Source organism: Setaria viridis, chromosome 2, assembly GCF_005286985.2.
Source record: "Setaria viridis chromosome 2, Setaria_viridis_v4.0, whole genome shotgun sequence".
Taxonomy (NCBI): Eukaryota; Viridiplantae; Streptophyta; class Magnoliopsida; order Poales; family Poaceae; genus Setaria; species Setaria viridis.
The window spans coordinates 10513063-10534737 of NC_048264.2; positions in this window are offsets into that span (position 1 = coordinate 10513063).

Sequence of the window (21675 nt, forward strand, 5' to 3'; positions counted from 1 at the left end):
CAGATCTAGTTCTTGTATATATCTGTTTGCTTTCACTAATGCTAACAGGAGATGGGCGGCTACCTCTCCAACAAATAGAAATTTTTTGTGGATGATCCAGAAAGACTTTACAGGCAAGGAAGACGTTTAGCACAAGCAAGAAAGCTGGAGATCGAAGCTTACTATCAAGGAGGAGCACCTGCAAAGTTGACACCACCAGAAAGTCTTGGAGGAGCAACAGTTGCTCCAGAACTACCGGAGCACCTGCAATGGGAGATCAACAACCAGAGCGAGAGCCTACTATCGAGGAACTTTGCATTCCGAACATCAATGACTTACCTATCCATGAATTGGGCAGCATCAGCCGACTGTTTGAAATCGATGCTTCAAGATTGAGGATCTTGCAAAGTCCACCTTTCACTAGCAAGGAAGATGCTAATCTTCATTTACAAGCATTTACACAGCTATGTAACACCTTTGACATGTATGGGTTACTCAAAATCAACTAAGGTCAAGGTTGTTCCCTTACTCTCTACTTGGAAGAGTGCTTCAATGGTTTTACTCTCTATCGATGGCAACAATTCAGAATTGGGATGAGTTGATGAAGGCTTTCTTAACTGAACACTATTCACTAGCCAAGACTCAGAATCTTAGAAGCAGGATAGCTACTTTTGCTTAATATGCTTTTGAGATGATTGCTGAGCTCATGAGAGCTTCATTGACTACGTTCGTGCAGTTCAACACCATAAGTACTTGAAGGAGGACCTAGTCCAAAAGTTCTATCAAGGGCTGACACCAGCATTAAGGGCAATTATCGACGCATCGGCTGAACGATCAATTATAGACCTTACCCCAACTCAAGCTTTCAAGTAATTCAAGAAGGTTGCAGACAACAATGCATGGGCATCATCTGTGCGCCTATTCCCAGCTCAACTTACTGGAAATACACAAGGAGTGTTGCAGGTGGAGCATGATCAATTGCTTGAAGAAACAATTGACTCACTGATGACAAGACTGGAGAAGATGGAGATAAAGGAAGCTGATGCTATAGACCTGAAGGCAGCAGAAGCAAGATCAACATGTGAAGAGTGTGGCACTACAGCCATGTCGGGAAGAACTGTTTAGAGGAAGCAAAGTTGCTAGACTATATGAAGAAGGGAGAGTGGTTTCCACCATCCAACTATCGGTATGGACATAATAGACCTCAATTCAATGCAAGCTCATCTATTCAGAACATAGTGCCTCTACGCATTCAGCTGAAGGAGTTCATGGAGGAGCAAGGCAAGATTAACAAAGACACCATCACTAAGTTCAAGGCTATGGACAAAATTCTGGAAAATATTGATAGCAAGGTGACGCAGGTCGAAAGTTCGAACCACTAAGTGATGAACATGATGAAGATGCTGGAGACTCAAGTTACACAGTTAGCTATGCATTTTACAAGCAATCAAGGGAAGTTGTCAGGACAACCGATCAATCCAGAGTCAGCTAAAGCTATTCAAACTGGCTCAGGCAAGGAAATAGAAGATCCAGAACGTCTGGCGGGAGCTAGGAGGCCTAAACCAGCTATAGAAGTAGAGATGACTTCAAAGGAGAAGACACCTACCCCAGCTCCAGAGATTAAAATAGAAGAGCCAGAGTTTGAGATGGTCGATCAAGATGATACAAAGATTCTGCCAGAGAAACCACGCCATCATCTAGGTAAAACTGATGAATAGTTTGAAAAGTTTGTTGAAGTTGTGCGTAGCTTGAACATCAATATGCCACTGCTGGACGCTCTACAAGTTCCAACCTACGCTTGCTACTTCAAGAATATCCTGATGAAAAAGCGAGAGATTCCACAATTCACTATAGGTCATATCAAGATGACAGAAGAGTACAGTTCTACAATCGTTAATCAAACTCCCTAGAAGAAAAGAGATCCTGGATGTCCAACCATCCCATGTTCAATTGGAGCTCTGATGTTCGGAAGGGCATTATGTGATCTTGGCGCAAGTGTGAGCGTCATGCCTAAAGCTGTGTTCAAGAAGCTACACCTGCTGAAGCCAGAACCAACTGCTATGTGCCTGGAGTTGGCGGACAACACCATTTGCTATCCTGAAGGCATTGCTGAAGATGTACTTGCGAAGATCGGGAATCACTTTGTCCCTGTTAACTTCGTGATACTCAAGATGGGAGAAGGATCCAAATCCCCACTCATCATGGGAAGGCCATTCCTGAAGATCGCAAGAGCAAACATAAATGTTGGGAAGGGCAGGATCAATGGCACTATGAGCGCGTTCAAGTTTCACCCATGCTTTGAGGTATGCAACACGATTTCTAGCACGTATATACCACCACATCGTCGCGTCAAGCAGGAGGAGAAGAATAAGAAGGCAGAAGAAATGAAGCCAGCAGAAAAAGTTGCTATTGTCCAGAAGAAGGAAGAATGCTAGCCTATGAAGACCAAAAAGATAGCCAAGCCTGTGCCAGCATCGAATGCAAAGATGGTGAAGAAGTGATGCTGAAGACTGTAGCGCCAACACCGAGCGCTGGTTCGAAGTGAAGATTTGAAGCGTTTAGCTATAGACTATAAATGAAGCGCTTTGCGGGAGGCAACCCAATCATCGAGTCCAGAGTAAGCTACTGGGAAGACAACCCTGGAGTCATTTGAAGAGTCAAGTAAGTGAGTCACAATTTTTGCTACGTCATACCTAGTGAACATTAAATAAGTTGAAACTTCGGTCAAAACAATATTTAGAGTTTTATTCGCTCGGTCATTTTCTGTTCCTTTCTTTTTTCATAAACCAATGACTTGAGCTATCCTAATTTTTATTTGATTTTTCTTGGAAAACTAGAACCATATATCCCTATCCTATAAGACTTTTCATCTTAACCATGATGTTTAGCCTGACTTGTTTTTATGATAAACACACGAGTAGAACCACATTGTTCATACTTTGTAAATTTTTGACACGTGCTAGGACTCGCGTGACTATAGGATTTTGGTTTGCTTAAACATGAAAACTCATCGGTTTGCTTAAAAGATCAGGCCAGTGCTACATCATATTTGAACTCATTGCTAGCTCTGAGTTAATTTTTAATTTTCAAAATTAGAGGAGGATTAAGCATCTAAACATGATTTGGAGGGTTTTATAAGCTTCATTTACACTTATGGTTGATTTTGTGATCATGGGAACAATCATGGAGGCACTCTCATCTACCACACATGCATTAAGAAACAAAGAGTAGCCTGCCATACTTGTTTGTTGCAGCTCAAAGGACAAAGCATTGATTGAAATTGAGAAGGCAACAAGGCTATGACACATAGGTGCATGATTTTCAACAAAGTGACAACACAAAAGGAGTGGAGGAGATTGCTTGGGTGGTGCATTCATGTGAAGGACCTGAAAATTCAGTGCAATGATGGCCAAGCAAGCATGGGAGGAAAAATGACAAGCAAAGGAGGTGGAAAACCACCAAGCCGATCGGCCTGAGGTCTTTTTAATCCTCCATATGCCCTCCTTTGGTACGTACCACCCTCTCTCACTTATTCATCATATTTTTCATCCAACACACCAAGAACACCTCTAAATAGCCTCTAAAAATTTTGAAACTCCACTCATACAAAGAATTCTAGCCACTAGAAAAATTTCAGCAATCATCTCTTGCTAGTCCTTGTTCTTATGCAATTTTCTCGTTGGCAAGAAACCCCGATGAGGTTTTTTTCTTGAGTGTGCAGCCATGAAGAGCCTGGGAAGAATTTTGGGAGGACCAAGAAGTCCCGCTCGGTGGTCGAAGCATCATCTACATCAAGGGCTTCACAACAGCACTCGGTCTCTGAGTTACCACAAGGCATGGAAGATGACGCGGCACCACCATGCAGCGATCGTATGTTGCGTGGTGGGATAGACACATGAAGCTCCTCCATGCGGTTCGATGAACCGTGTGGAATTCCTAAAGCCACACTAGACACTTCAAGGAGAGCGACTCGCTCTCGTGTGGGCTTCACTGAAAAGAAGTCAGCATATGGCTTCATGATAAAAAATAATGAGGAGGAAGAGCGGCTGAAGAATATTGAAGGGAGAATCGTCACCAACCATGAATTCGACGACGACTTTCTTCAGGATATTCGATTTCATAATGATATTTACAAGCTCCTAGGAAATATTGGATTCATGCAATTTGCTCTTAATGACCTCGTTAGTGTATACAGGAATGTGGCTATGGAGATGTTCATGACCATGAAAAAGGTCATGCCATGGAACAACGAGACAAATGAATAAATTCCATGCCTATCCTTTAGAATAAAGGATGAAATAAAAGATTATTACATATGGAGGAATCACAACACTGCTGGGTTTCAATCCTAAAGCCCCAATATATGGAGAAGTGGAAGAAGAAGAAGATATAAAGGAATTATGGAAGAAAATTGCAAAGGAAGAAAACAGGCAACGAAAAAATATTTGCAATCCCATACTGCAAGTATTTCATTTTTGGATGAGCCACTGCATTTTAGGAAGAATGAAGGAGACCAAAATTACTGACTCTAAGATGAACTGGTTTTATTGTGCGGTAGTGGGAAAGAAAGTGACTGACTCTTCCCTTGTGATGATAAATAGATGGCTTGCTGAAGCCATGATAGAGACCGAAACTGTTGGGTCGGGTTGCTACCTAACCATGATTGTATCCTTTTTCAAGCCTAATATTGAAAGGTCCCTGAGTGGTTCATTAAGTAAGCAAGCATTGATGCTAGGACAATGAAAAATGCACACTTAATTGGTTGCGACAGAGAGAAAGGATCTACAGTTGGAGTCACTAATTTCAAGTTGCCTAACAAAAGACTGGGGATTTACCATGTAGGCAAAACTAACTGGCGGGAAGAAGGAATTTTATTTCTAGCCAAGAAGATCAAGAGAGGACAAAGAATAGAAGAAGGCTCATCAGCAACTCTAGAAATACAAATGCCACCACCTAGATCAAGCTACTGGTAGACGAAGTTTCAGAAAGCACCAAGTTATGAGGGAGTCCATGAAGGATGGCAGCAGGAATAGTGCTGGAGGCACTGACAGAAGCATGGGCACAAGGCCCTTATGCACCACATATCCAACAGCCGGCGTATCCAGTACGACCAAAATTTCAGCAACCAGCACATCCACCTCCACTGGCACCATATGCTTTTCACGGGTATATGCCACCTCCTTTTCAGGAACCCCCACCACATGCTCCATTGTCTGCTCAGTACGACCACTTGCCATAGCCACAGAGAAGTGCGCGCATCATAGGCGCGTATATACAAAGGAATTTAGAATATGCAGGTACAATGAGGAAAACCGCTGACAGAATTGAGGACGGCAACGTAACCATTGCCTATCAGTTTGGCATGCTAGGGATTGTGCCTCCAGATGAGTACCAAGGTGGAGCGCAAGAGCACTACGAGCAGGGGTATCATGAGTACCAATAGCAAGGAGATGCGCCGCAAGGAGAACCACGTTATGACCCGCCACAAGATGACCTAGATTAGAGACTGAAGGGGACGAATAAAAACGCACACATGTGGTTTGAGTTTCCTTTTTTTTCTTTATTTATTTCAGCATATGTGTTGGGTGTGCATAGTATTTTATATTTTACTTTTCTATTTTTTTCTCTTTATTTTCAGTTTGTGTGTTTCACAATGCCATGCTTAAATAAAATATGCACCACCTGAACATAATGATATGTGATTAATTGTGACAGTTTATGTTCTTATCATGTTGAAAGATGATGATTGTTGCCTCTTTGTTTAATTTTTGTATTTGGTTATTGTACCATTGAACTAATGCTCTCTCTAACACGAACTAGAATTGACATACATACCGGCTTATCTTTTTGTAGAGGTTATGAAAATTTGGACCCATATATTTGTTTATTTCTCTCTCTCTTTTAAATGAATCAAAGGCCCTTTTATTTTTGGTTACAACTCAAGCTGACCTTGTCAATAATACGTTTTGCAATTGCTCTACCCATCCAAAGCCAAATATATATGTGCCATAGATTGCAAAATTTATTTTTGGGTGAATGGATTTAGGATCTACTTCTGTGGTACGAGACTTAGAAGCTGGTCATTCCTCTTTGTTTAACCTCTTATTGCTAGCCTTTCTATCCATGCATTGTGAGTTTCTACACTAAAAATTTTGAAAACTTCGCTAGGTATCCAAACCTAAACCCAAATATATCATTCTTTTGTGACTACCTCCTTGACCACAACCCAATTTGAGTATGGAAAATATTTCAACGAAGATTCGGAAGATTATTCAATGCCTTTTCATGAAAGTTAAGACTTGGAGGCAACCACCAGTGCGTGGAATAAAAAGCAGAGGAAACATAGGCCAGAACGGGCCATGCTGATCGGCCTGGGGTGTTCCCCCCTCTGTTACCCTTGAAATTTGGCGTGGAAGCCCCTCCAGAGGAATGAAATAAATTTTTCTAGAAGATCGAAGATTTCGGTACTTACATCAGTACTTTATATTTCTTCCTTTTCATGCTCGAGGACGAGCATCATCTAAGCATGGGTGGAGAGTCATCGCATTATCTCTGACTACTGCTAAGTAAGTAATATGTTGCAAAGAGTTCTAAGGAGTAGAAATAAAAAAATATATTGTGGAAAAAGAAAGAAAGAAAAAAAGGAAAAAGAAATAAAAAACTGAGAAAAAGAAAGAAAGAAATAAAATACTCCTCAGTTCTATGAGCTTCACAAAGATCCCAAGTGCTTTCAAGATTAAGGATTACTCCATACTCATTATTCCAACCTTGTGCAATCCGATTACGAGGACTTCATTTGTATCTCGCGATCACCCTTTGCCCTTGCATATGTCCACTATCTAAATTTGTGTGTTCATTCTCTCCCTATTCATAAGCAATTATTTTCCATGATCTTTTTGACAGGTCTCCGTAAGATCCATCAGAAGTCTTTCTTGTTTTGATAATATCCTGATTATAATATTTTAGCTAGGACTAACCTTCCCAAAGATCCGGATAAAGCCTTACACATATTTTTGAGTGATGACAGGTCGGAGAAGTTCTAGCATAGGTTTGAGAGACTTGATGAGTTGAGAGAACATGAGCAATTGCAATGAAGTTTAAATTGTTGATTTCAGTTCAGTTTCTTTTTTAAAAAAAATTATTGAAAATCTTCTGAGGTTTATTTAAAATTGAGAGCAAAAGAATAAATTTATTCTGGGATGTGCTTAAATGATATCTACCCTCCATATTAATTAAAAATCCTACGAGAGCATTATGTTTCCTTGAGTGTCATCAAGTGCAAGATTGAACACCGAAAGGCACCGGTGAGTTCTTTTGAAGACTTACTCGAGGACGAGCAAGGTTTAAGTATAGGGGGATTGTTGACGCTTGCTATTGACACACTTTTACCCCTGTTTACCTTCAATAATAACATGAATTTAATACCTAAACTATTGATTACACCAAATAAACCAGTCATTTTCACATACGCAGCTTACCAAATTTAAATTTCGTGCCCAGGAACTTGAAAGCGGGATCTTCAAATTCTGTATTCCCTTATCTTCCCCCAAATAATAAAAACACAGCTACCGCAGTGCCCCTCCAAACTCCCGCCTTGTACTTCCAAAATCAACAGTCTCCCCTGAGCTGGATGTAAAGTCCAACTAGATATGTGGTGACGGCTAACCTCGGCAGTCGCGGGGTACCTCAGCGGCGGCGGCGGCAAGCTCCACACGAGGCAGGCATCAAGGTGCGGCATGGTAGGCAGTACTCTTGGAGGAACATCACAGCGTCCTTGCAAGGATCTTCACAACATGCATTGATGTTATATCAGTGATGGCAACCATAATCTGAAACAATAATGAAGCACAAGGTGATTGTTTAAAGCTGCAACAAAACACATACTTCAATTTGAACCCATCATTCTTAACTAACAGTTGTCAGTGCCAATACCTAGAAAACTGTGATGCTGAGATGTACTTTGAGCATAGAACTGGGAAGGGATCCCAATACCCAAAGATTTGGAGCACCAATTACACCGAATGTTAATTGATCCCCCATCTGTGGCAAAAATGAGCAGCCTCTCCCTGCTGGGAGCATGCACAATTGTGAGTTCTTCGATCACTGCCTTATCATTCTTGTCCACAGACACACCATGAGATATGAGGCTCAGGGAGCTGACGCGGACGTGGTGAAACCCCTTGTTATTTCTAAGCAACAGGCTCCTAATTTCTAGGCAGGCCAAGATCAGGTCATGGACTATGCTCTCCAAGTTTGTGAGGTCATAGAGTGTCAGATGCCTGAGGTTTTGAAAATCTAACACTGGCAAGATCCTCTGAAAAATAGCAAACAACCATTGGTGGCAAGATCCTCTAAAAAATGACCAACAGTCTTTTATCACCTCGATGCACACTTCTACAAGAGAAAATAATGATCATAACATGCCAATAAACGGATCGGACTCCGATAATTCATGTGCGTAGTATGTGTCCTCATAATTCCTGAAAATACAGGTATCGTGCGTGTGTCTGTTTGTGTGTGTGTGTGTGTCTATGTGTGGAGGCACTGGATAGGAAGCAGAGCACCATTATTCATCATTGATTTGCCAGATCTATTTACCATTAAGTAAAGAAGAAAACTGAAAAACCATAAGTTACATACGGACATAATCCCATGTCAAAGCTTGATCGAAACAGCAAATTAAAAAAACTAAAAACATGAAAGAGGACTTCTTCACCCTAAAGTAAAGCTTCTCCAGGCGGTGAAAGCATATGAGGATACGTACAATAGTATTCAATTTAAATCCTTTGGCGCCAAGTGCAAGGATCTTCAAAACATGCATTGATGTTATATCAATGATGGCAACCATAATCTGATACAATAATGAAGCACAAAAAGGTGATTGTTTAAAGCTGAACAAAACACATACTTCAATTTGAATGCATCATTCTTAACTAATAACACTCGGTGTCAATACTTGGAGAACTGTGTTGCCGAGATATTCTTTGAGCATAGAACTGGGCAGGGATCCCAAGACCCGAAGATTTGGAGCACCAATTACACAAATGTTAATTGGTTCCCCATCTGTGTACAAAATGAGCAGCCTCTCCCTGGTGGGAGCATGCACAATTGTGAGTTCTTCCATCACTGCCTCATCATGATTGTCCACAGACGCACTAAGGGATATGAGGCTCAGGGAGCTGATACAGACGTGGCGAAGCCTCTTGTTATTTTTTAAGTAGCAGGCTCCTAATTTCTGGACAGGCTGAGATCATGTCATGGGCTGCGCTCTCCAATCTTAATTTGTGAGGTCATAGAGTGTCAGGTGCCTAAGGTTTGGAAATGTAACACCGGTAAGATCCTTTGGGAAATGGCAAAGGGCCATAGCTCGCAATGCAGAGGTCGGCCAACTTCAGCGCTGGAGGTGGCATAACGACCAACAGTATTTTGATCTCCTTGATGCACAGTTCCATAATAGAAAATAATGAACATAACATGCCAATAAACAGATTGGACTTCAATAATGCATGTATGCGCTATATGTCCTCATTACTCCTGAAAATACAAGCATCATGTGTGTGTGTAGACACTGGATAGGTAGTACAGCACCATTGCTCATCATTGGTTCACCAGATCTATTTAAAATTGGATAAAACAAAAAATGGAAAGTTGTCTGAGCTTGATCGAAACAGCAAATTAAAAAATAAACTAAAAACATGAAAGGGGACTTCGCCGTAAAGTAAAGCTTCTCCAAGCATATGAGGATAGCTACAACGATACTCAATTTAAATCATGTGGCGCCAAGTGCAAGGATCTTCACATGATGCATTGATGTTATATCAATGATGGCATCCATAATCTAAAACAAAAATGAAGCACAGAAAGGTAATTGTTTAAAGCTGCAACAAAACACATACTTCAATTTGAACTTATCATTCTTAACTAATAATAGTCAGTATCAATACTTGGAGAACTATGTTGCCGAGATGTACTTTGAGCATAGAACTGGGTAGGGATCCCAAGACCCAAAGATTTGGAGCACCAATTACACCCAATGTTAATTGATCCCCCATCTGTGGCGAAAATGAGCAGCCTCTCCCTACTGGGAGCATGCACAATTGTGAGTTCTTTAATCACTGCCTTATCATTCTTGTCCATAGACACATCAAGGGATATGAGGCTCGGGGAGCTGATGAAGATGTGGTGAAACCCCTTGTTATTTTTAAGCAGCAGGCTCCTAGTTTCTGGGCAGGCCGAGATCAGGTCATGGACTGTGCTCTCCAAGTTTGTTAGGTCATAGAGTGTCAAATGCCTAAGGTTTTGAAATCTAACACTGGCAAGATCCTCTAAAAATGGCAAATGCCCATTGGTTGCAATGCAGATGTCAGCCAACCTCAGCCCTGGCAGTCGAATAATGACCAACAATCTTTTATCTCCTCGATCCACACTTCTACAATAGACAATAATGATCATAACATGCCAATAAATGGATTGGACTCTGATGATTCATGTGCGCAGTATGTGTCCTCATAATTCTAGAAAATACAGGTATCGCGCGCGCGTGTGTGTCTGTGTGGAGGCATTGGATATGTAGTAGAGCACCATTATTCAGTAGTGTTTCACCAGAATTATTTACCATTAACTAAAGAAAAAATGGAAAACCATATGTTACATAAGGAAATAATCCCATGTCAAAGCTTGATCGAAACAGCAAATTAAAAAAACTAAATACATCAAAGGGGACTTCACCGTAAAGTTATGCTTCTCGAAGCGGGGAAAGCATTTGAGGATAGCAACGACGATATTCAATTTAAATCCTTTAGCACCAAGTGCATGGATCTTCATAGCATGCATTGATGTTATATCGGTGATGGCAACAACCATAATCTGAAACAATGATGAAGCACAAAAAGGTGATTGTTTAACCCTCCAACCAAAGACATACTTCAATTTGAACTCACCATTCTTAACTAATAATAGTCAGTGTCCATACCTGGAGAACTGTGTTCCTGAGATATACTTTGAGCATAGAATTGGAACGGGATCCCAAGACCCGAAGATTTCGATCACCAATTGCACGAATCTTAATTGGCCCCTTATCTGTGTCGAAAATGAGCAGCCTCGCCCTGCTAGGAGCATTCACAATTGTGAGTTCTTACATCACTGCCTCATCATTCTTGTCCACAGACACACCAAGGGATATAAGGCTCGGGGAACTGATACGGACGAGGTGAAACCCCTTGTTATTTCTAAGCAGCAGCCTCCTAATTTTTGGGCATGCGAAGATCATGTCATGGACTGTGCTCTCCAAGGTTGTGAGGTCATAGAGCATCAGATGCTTGAAGTTTTAAAATCTAACACTGGCAGGATCCTCTAAAAAATGGCAAACGGCCATTGGTGGCAATGCAAAGGTCGAACAACCTCAGCGTTGGTGGCGGAATAGTGACCAACAGTCTTTATCTCCTCGATGCACACATCTACAACAGACAATAATGATCATAACATGCCAATAAACATATCGGACTCTGATAATTCGTGTGTGCAGTATGTGTCCTCATAATTCCTGAATATACAGGTATCGTGCGTGTGTCTATTTGTGTGTGTGTGTAGGCACTGGATAGGTAGTATAGCACCATTATTCATAATTGGTTTGTCAGATCTATTTAACATTGGCTAAACAAAAAATGGAAATCTGTAAGTTACATTAGGACATATTCCCATGTTAGAGCTTGATTGAAACAGCAAATTAAAAAAACTAAAAACATGAAAGAGGACTTTGCCGTAAAGTAAAGCTTCTCCAAGTGGGGAAAGCATATGTGGGTAGCTACAACGATATTCAATTTAAATCCTGTGGCTCCATGTGCAAGGATCATCACAGCATGCATTGATGTTAGCGATGGCAACCATAATCTGAAACAATAATGAAGCACAAAAAGTTGATTGTTTAAATACGACACAAAACACATACTTCAATTTGAACCCATCATTCTTAACTAGTCCGTGTCAATACTTGGAGAACTATGTTGCCAAGATGTACTTTGAGATAGTGGGCATGGACCCCAAGACCCAAAGATTACACCGAATGTTAATTGAACCCCATCTGTCGCGAAAATGAGCAGCCTCTCCCTGCTGGGAGCATGCACAATTGTGAGTTCTTCAATCACTGTCTTATCATTCTTGTCCACAGACACACCAAGGGATATGAGGCTCCGGGAGCTGATGCGGACGTGGTGAAACCCCTTGTTATTTCTAAGCAGCAGGCTCCTAATTTCTGGGCAAGCCAAAATCATGTCATGGACTATGCTCTCCAAGTTTGTGAGGTCATAGAGTGTCAGATGCCTGAGGTTTTGAAATCTAACACTGGCAAGATCCTCTGAAAAATGGCAAACAACCATTGGTGGCAATGCAGAGGTCGGCCAACCTCAGCTCTGGCGGTGGAATAATGACCAACAGTCTTTTATCTCCTCAATGCACACCTCTATGAGAGACAATAATGATAATAACATGCCGATAAACAGATCGGACTCCAATAATTCTAGTGCACAGTATGTGTCCTCATAATTCCTGAAAATACAGGTATCGTGCGTGTGTCTGTTTCTGTGTGTGTGTGTGTGTGTGTGTGTGTGTGTGTGTGTGTGGAGGCACTGGTTAGGTAGTGCAGCACCATTATTCATCATTGATTTGCAAGATTTATTTACCATTGAGTAAAGAAGAAAATTTAAAACCATAGCTTACATAAGGACATAATCCCATGTCAAAGCTTGATCGAAACAGCAAATTAAAAAAACTAAAAACATGAAAGAGGACTTCTTCACCGTAAAGTAAAGCTTCTCCAAGCGGTGAAAGCATATGAGGATAGCTACGATGATATTCAATTTAAATCCTTTGGCACCAAGTGCAAGGATCTTCAAAACACGCATTGATGTTATATCAGTGATGGCAACCATAATCTGATACAATAATGAAGCACAAAAAGGTTATTGTTTAAAGCTGAACAAAACACATACTTCAATTTGAACCCATTATTCTTAACTAATAACACTCGGTATCAATACTTGGAGAACTGTGTTGCCGAGATGTACTTTGAGCATAGAACTGGGTAGGGATCCCAAGACCCAAAGATTTGGAGCACCAATTACACCCAATGTTAACTGATCCCCCATGTGTGGTGAAAATGAGCAGCCTCTCCCTGCTGGAAGCATGCACAATTGTGAGTTCTTCAATCATTGCCTTATCATTCTTGTCCCTAGATACATCAAGGGATATGAGGCTCAGGGAGTGCCAGATGCCTGAGGTTTTGAAATCTAAAACTGGCAAGATCCTTTAAAAATGGCAAATGGCAATTAGTTGCAATGCAGATGTCAGCCAACCTCAGCCTTGGCGGTGGAATAATGACCAACAGTCTTTTATCACCTCGATGCACACTTCTACAATAGACAATAATGATCATAACATGCCAATAAATGGATCAGACTCCAATGATTCATGTGTGCACTATGTGTCCTCATAATTCCTGAAAATACAGGTATCGCCCCCCCCCCCCCCCCCCCCCGCGCGCGCGCGTGTGTGTGTGGAGGCACCGGATATGTAGTAGAGCACCATTATCCATTAGTGTTTCGCCAGAATTTTTTACCATTGACTAAAGAATAAATGGAAAACCATATGTTACATCAGGACATAATCCCATGTTAGAGCTTGATCGAAACACCACATTAAAAAAACTAAATACATGGAAGGGGACTTTGCCGTAATGTAATGCTTCTTCAAGCGGGGAAAGCATTGAGGATAGCAACGACGATATTCAATTTAAATCCATTAGCACAAAGTGCATGGATCTTCACAGCATGCATTGATGTTATATTGGTGATGGCAACAACCATAATCTGAAAGAATGATGAAGCACAAAAAGGTGATTGTTTAAAGCTGCAACCAAACACATACTTCAATTTGAACCCACCATTCTTAACTAATAATAGTCAGTGTCCATGCCTCAAGAACTGTGGTGCCGAAATATACTTTGAGCATAGAATTGGAAAGGGATCCCAAGACCTGAAGATTCGGATCACCAATTGCACTAATGTTAATTGGCCCCCCATCTGTATCGAAAATGAGCAGCCTCGCCCTGCTAGGAGCATTCACAATTGTGAGTCCTTACATCACTGCCTCATCATTCTTGTCCACAGACACACCAAGGGATATGAGGCTCGGGGAACTGATGCGGACGAGGTGAAACCCCTTGTTATTTCTAAGCAGCAGGCTCCTAATTTTTGGGCAGGCTGAGATCATGTCATGGACTATGCTCTCCCAGGTTGTGAGGTCATAGAGCGTCAGATGCCTGAAGTTTTAAAATCTAACACTGGCAGGATCCTCTGAAAAATGGCAAACGGCCATTGGTGGCAATGCAAAGGTTGGCCAACCTTAGCGTTGGCAGTGGAATAATGACCAACAGTCTTTTGTCTCCTCGATGCACACATCTACAATAGACAATAAAGATCATAACATGCCAATAAATGGATCGGACTTCGATAATTCATGTGCGCCGTATGTGTCCTCATAATTTCTGAAAATACAGGTATCGTGCGTGTGTCTGTTTGTGTGTGTGTGCGTGTGTGTGTGTATGGATAGGTAGTACAACACTATTATTCTTCATTGGTTCGTCAGATCTATTTAACATTGGCTAAACAAAAAATGGAAAGCCATAAGTTACATAAGGACATAATCCCACATGTCAGAGATTGGTCGAAACAGCAAATTAAAAAAAACTAAAAACATGAAAGAGGACTTCGCCGTAAAGTAAAGCTTCTCCAAGTGGGGAAAGCATATGAGGGTAGCTACAACGATATTCAATTTAAATCAAGTGGCTCCAAGTGCAAGGATCTTCACAGCATGCATTGATTTAGTGATGGCAACCATAATCTGAAACAATAATGAAGCACAAAAGGTTGATTGTTTAAATATGAAACAAAACACATACTTCAAATTGAACCAATCATTCTTAACTAATACTAGTCTGTGTCAATACTTGGAGAACTGTGTTGCCAAGATGTACTTTGAGCATAGTGGGCACGGACCCCAAGACCCAAAGATTACACCGAATGTTAATTGAACCCCATCTGTCGCGAAAATGAGCAGCCTCTCCCTGCTGGGAGCATGCACAATTGTGAGTTCTTCAATCACTGCCTTATCATTCTTGTCCACAGACACACCAAGGGATATGAGGCTCGGGGAGCTGATGCGGTGAAACCTCTCATTATTTCTAAGCAGCAGGCTCCTAATTTCTGGGCAGGCCAAGATCATGTCATGGACTGTGCTCTCCAAGTTTGTGAGGTCATAGAGTGTCAGATGCCTGAGGTTTTGAAATCTAAAACTGGCAAGATCCTTTAAAAATGGCAAATGGCAATTAGTTGCAATGCAGATGTCAGCCAACCTCAGCCCGGGCGGTGGAATAATGACCAACAGTCTTTTATCACCTCGATGCACACTTCTACAATAGACAATAATGATCATAACATGCCAATAAATGGATCAGACTCCGATGATTCATGTGCGCACTATGTGTCCTCATAATTCCTGAAAATACAGGTATCGCCCCCCCCCCCCCCCCCCCCCCGCGCGTGTGTGGAGGCACTGGATATGTAGTAGAGCACCATTATCCATTAGTGTTTCGCCAGAATTTTTTACCATTGACTAAAGAATAAATGGAAAACCATATGTTACATAAGGACATAATCCCATGTTAGAGCTTGATCGAAACACCACATTAAAAAAACTAAATACATGGAAGGGGACTTTGTCGTAAAGTAATGCTTCTCCAAGATCATAGAGTGCACTCCAACAGTCTTTTATTTCCTCAATGCACACTTCTACAAGTGACAATAATGATCATAACATGCCAATAAACGGATCGGACTCCGATAATTCTTGTGCGCAGTATGTGTCCTCATAATTCCAGAAAATACAGGTATCGTGCGTGTGTCTGTTTGTGTGTGTGTGTGTGTGTGTGTGTGTGTGGAGGCACTGGATAGGTAGCAGAGCACCATTATTCATCATTAATTTGCCAGATCTATTTACCATTGAGTAAATAAGAAAATTGAAAACCATAAGTTACATAAGGACATAATCCCATGTCTAAGCTTGATCGAAACAGCAAATTAAAAAACTAAAAACATGAAAGAGGACTTCTTCACCGTAAAGTAAAACTTCTCCAAGCGGTGAAAGCATATGAGGATAGCTACAATGATATTCAATTTAAATCCTTTGGCACCAAGTGCAAGGATCTTCAAAACATGCATTGATGTTATTTTAGTGATGGCAACCATAATCTGATACAATAATGAAGCACAAAAAGGTGATTGTTTAAAGCTGAACAAAACACATACTTCAATTTGAACCCATCATTCTTAACTAACAACACTCGGTATCAATACTTGGAGAACTGTGTTGCCGAGATGTACTTTGAGCATAGAACTTGGCAGGGATCCCAAGACCCGAAGATTTGGAGCACCAATTACACCAATGTTAATTTGTTCCCCATCTGTGTCGAAAATGAGCAGCCTCTCCCTTGTTCGAGCATGCACAATTGTGAGTTCTTCCATCACTGCCTCATCATGATTGTCCACAGACACGCCAAGGGATATGAGGCTCAGGGAGCTGATGCAGACGTGGCACAACCTCTTGTTATTTTTTAAGGAGCAGGCTCCAAATTTCTAGGCAGGCCGAGATCATGTCATGGGCTGGGCTCTCCAAGTTTAATTTGTGAGGTCATAGAGTGTCAAGTGCCTAAGGTTTGGAAATTTAACACTGGTAAGATCCTCTGGGAAATGGCAAAGGGCGATAGCTCGCAATGCAGAGGTCGGCCAACTTCAGCGCTGGAGGTGGCATAATGACCAACAGTCTTTTGATCTCCTTGATGCACACTTCTAAAATAGGCAATAATGAATATAACATGCCAATAAACAGATTGGACTTCAATCGGGCCAAGGGATAGGCCCACGCCCAGCACGAACCATCGGGTCGGGCCAGCCCGAGCCCGAAGAGTTACGAGCCGGGCCGGGCTTGGGACGGGCTAAAAAATCGGACTTCATGCCGGGCTGTCGGGCTCAGGCTGCATGTACATCTATATGTGTGTATGGAAAAGCTAAAAACAAATAGTAATTTGAGACGGAAAGAGTACATTCTATTTAAAAAAGTCAATTGCACTGATCCCAATTTGGAATCCATATTTGCATCCCGACAGTATTAACCTTTTCTAGTGGTGTGACTCTGACTTCTTGTAAAGCTACTTATTTGCGCCTACTCTCCACCACCCACATCCATCAGGGTCGTCACCTCAACTCGCCACCATCCGTCCTCGTCTCCCTCTACCCCCACCATTTTCTCCGCACGCACCAATTCTGCAAACGCCCATGCATGCGTTCATGCATCCTAGAAATACACTCACCTTCCTGCCTCTCTTGTTCATCGACCTGCAAGGCTCCGATCCTCGCCCAAATTTTCCGTTCTCTCACGCACGAGCAGAGCAGATCACTAATCAACCATGGCATTGTCCCGCGCCGTCCTGCTCGTCGTCGTCGTCGCGGCGGCCATTGTGGTGGCCTTGTTGACCTCCGCCTCCGCCGCCGAGGAGTCCGGCGGCGACAAGCCGAGCGTCATGACGCCCGTCGCGCACACCCCGGTCGGCTCTTTCGAGGGCGCCGACGGCCCCGTCGCCGACGACGCCACGGAGGACAAGCGCGCCGCGCCCGTGGGTTCCCCCATCGGCACCACCATGACGGAGCCCACGCCGGAGCTCGCGCCCCCCGGGGCTCCCACCAGCGGCGCCACTGCGGCTCCGGTGCTCGGCGGCGGCCGCGCAGCTGCAGTTGCTGCCACTGTGGCGGCCGCCGGCATCTTTGCGTTCTGAGAGGAGGGCGTGGGTGCATGGGCACACGTACCTTGTTTCTTCCTTCCGATTTTCATAATCTTTTTCCATTTCACTTCCGTTCAATCACTTGACGATTTCTGAGGGACAGCATGAAAGCCTGTTGTTACTGACTAATTGACGAGTAATTCCTAGTGTCTGCCAGGCAATTTTCTTTTTGTGTACAAGCAGTGCTACCAAAATGTAACATCACGTTACACTACTAGAAAAATAACCTCTCGTCCACGACCTCAGTACCGGTTCAATTTGATCCCGGTACTAATGTTAGCAAACATTAGTACCGCACCTAAGGGATAGTCCTCGAGGAGGCCCCTGTGACCCCCTTTAGTACCGGGTGGGAACTCCACCTGGTACTAAATGGAGACATTTAGTACCAGGTGAAACCTACACCCGGTACTAGAGGTTTCCCACTGCGCGGCCTTATCCATCGATCCGCACGCGCGGTCTTATCCTCTCCCCGGGCTCCCTCTCCCCGGCGCTCCCATCCTCCCTCTCCCTATCCTCCCTCCCTCTGCCTCTCCCCATCGGCCCCCTCCCTCTCTCCCTCTCCCTCCGGCGCATCCTCTCTCGCTGCCCCTCCCCTCCCCCCTTCGCTCGCCCCTCACTCATGGCAGTGAGGAGCGGCGGCAAGGTGAGGAGCGGCAGCAGCGCATGAGCTGGTGGGTGGCGACGGCGCTGGTGGCTGCGGTAGTTGGAGGTCGTGGTCTTGGGCGGGGGGGGGGGGGGGCGGCGCTCGGGCGGAGGGGCGGCGGGGTCGGTCGGAGGTGGGTGGAGGGGCGGCGGTTGGGGGATTTCATTTTTTTAATTTTTTAATATCCTTTAGTACCGGTTATCTCAACCAGTACTAAGGAACCCCCCTCTGGTACCGAATTGACAGTACCGGTTGCACAACCGGTACTAGAGGGGGGTTCCCAACCGGTAGTAAAGACGTTTTCTCTGGTAGTGTTAAAACGGGTCAGTATATACTTGTTAGTTAAGGAATTTTATAAGATTAGGAATAAGAGTGCAGCTATTCACATCTTTCGGTGGGGTTTCTAAAGTTAGTTAAGGAACTTATGTAGTGATGCCCTTATTAACATACTCTACCTAGTGAAATCTAGATCATGTTGGTAAATCAGTAACATTGAAAGTATCACTCACTCCATATTGCTCATGCACACATCAATAGGCAATGTCGTTTATTCATAGTTAATTTAGAATCTAAGTAGCACAATGTTTTCCACAATAATGCACAAATAAATAAACATATACTATCAAGGTAGAATCCTATATTCCAAAAGATACTCTAATTTTATAATAAACACATCTACATCTACATGGATATTAAATTTGAAGTGCACACACCCAAGAAAATCAAATATTGGATTCCTTTATATACTCTCCTTAAGAAAAACCATCCTCGGCTTTTGATATCCTGAAGCTGAATTACACAGGAAATAATTTACAATATATATGCATGGTTAGAGTGCATATGAATCAATGGATGGCCTGCGCGGTGGTCCATGCATGCAATATTGGCCTAGACAGGAAACCAACTCAGCGCTTTGGTGTTGTAGGAGTGCATGCACATGTTGGTTCTCGCATTGAGAAACTGGCCTCGGTATGCGCAATACAGGCTCGAGCTACAAGCCAATGCGGAAGTACATAGCTTGGCAGCTGAACGAGCCTTGGGGGGTGTTTGATTCGGCTGATTCCTGCGGAAAAAATTGAGGGAACCATCCCAAACGGTCCGATTCTTGTTCGATTGCTAGCGAAGAGATTTTTCCCATAGCAAGCGAACAACTGCGGGAAGGAATCGGCTCTCCCCTCGCTTGTGGGAAAATCCCGTCGATTGTGATAAACATGATACAAAATTCTCCTGGAATTGAAGGAAATTACCCACCCCTGCCATCACATAAATAGCATCTCTAGGATTCTGTCCTCCCTTTTCCCCACCCCATCGGGTCCCGCAGCACCACCAGGGGTGCAACTCCGCGCCTCTCCGCTGTTCGCGCCACCACCCACCCCTCCGCCCACCTCCGACGCCGGTTGCTCGAAGCGCGTCCCGACGTCAGTCGCCAAGCTCGTCCGCCCCTCCCTCCTCCAGTGTACGTTACATCTCGAGGACGGCACACGGGATCCATATCCACCTCCTGTGTACGTTACATCTCTGGTGGAGGATGGCGCACGGGATCCATATCCAGCACGCGTGGCTCCGGCTGGCCCCAAGACACGCTGCCATGGTACCTCGACTTCATCAGCAAGCTGCTCCAACCATCCCTACGGCAACATCGAGCTGCTCGCAGATCTAGGGAAAATCCATTCTACTATTTCCCTTGCTGTAACAGAATGCTAGCTAAATGTAAAATGGGTTCAATTTGCTGCCAATTCAATCAAATGCAAGCTAACAATGGATCGAACGAATCAATGTTGCTTGTGTTATTTTCGACAAAGAGAATTTAATAGGCTATTAAAGCCTTTATTTGACTATGATGTAAAGGAAAATAATTAGTGCAACTGCCATCTATTCTTACCGAATTGGCAAACAAGTTATTATCAGGTTAAAATCAGATTGCCAAACTCTCAGCTTCTCCTGCTAGCAGATTCCATCGACAGCAGCTTTTTAGGACAGCTAGCTTTCCAGAGAATCGCTACTTAGAAAAGCTGAATCAAACACCCCCTTGATCACCTACACTACAGCAAGAGGCTCAAGGTGTCATGGCTTGTGATAGTGGATCATACAGTGGTGGCCTGCGTGGCGATGGTCAGGAGGCTCTAAACTACTTGTACGGACTTCTATGTGGTTCATGAATTCGGGGAGTGACACCACTCTAGATATACCCTAACTTGTGTAATTGTGTTTATTTCTTCCATTTTTGTATCCAACATTAGTGAAGTGACTTGTATTTCGTTTTTTGCCCGTCACACCTAAGCCTCTCTAGATAATGATAGCCTCGCTATTTCTAGCCCTCGAAAAGTTGCAACTAGAGCTTAGTTAATGTCTTGTTGTCATCGTATAATTGCTTGACCATCCAAATCCAGCTTATGTTACACATGATATAAACGTTACATGCATAATATGATAGATTATAAGAATGCATCAATCACTTACCTCAGATCAAAATATCAAATCAGGTATCGTCTCGAGGCCTCAAGTCATAATATGTTGTGTTAGATCCATCCAGATTCCCTCGGTTATATTTTTCTCTTCACCTTTTCGTTCTCTTGTTAGGGCTTTGTTCTTGTCTCATCTGATTTATTTCTAAGATTCATTTGTGAAAGAAGCGGCCAATTAATGGATGGGGCCAGGGTCATTTGGTATGACTGTGTGTAGGCATTTTATTCTAAATTATTAAGCTGTTCCCAACTCAGATGGATCAAATCTAAATCCTACATTTGAACTTCGAAAAAGGTAGCTCTCATTATAATTCAACCAAAAGGGAACATGTCAAAGGCAAGTTGAATTTTTGTTTGAATTTAACCCCAAGGACTTTTGATGTTACTCAAAATATATAAAAGTGATTGGTACAATAAAATTTAAAGTGCTAAAATGCGTGTCCACGTTTTACTTTGCTTAACAATTTTATCACTAAAGTTTAAACATTTCACAAAGAGCTTGATGTGAAGGCCCGATTTGGGTGCATTGGCCCAAAATTTAGCTGACCGATTGGGTGCATCGGGCCTATTTGGGACGGAGGAAGTACACCTCTAATTCTAACTTATATATTGAAAAATTCTTTTCTAGTACGTTTAGATACATGTCACCAGCACTACAGATTCTATTTTTTCCCAAAATATTGAAATGATTTTTTAAATAA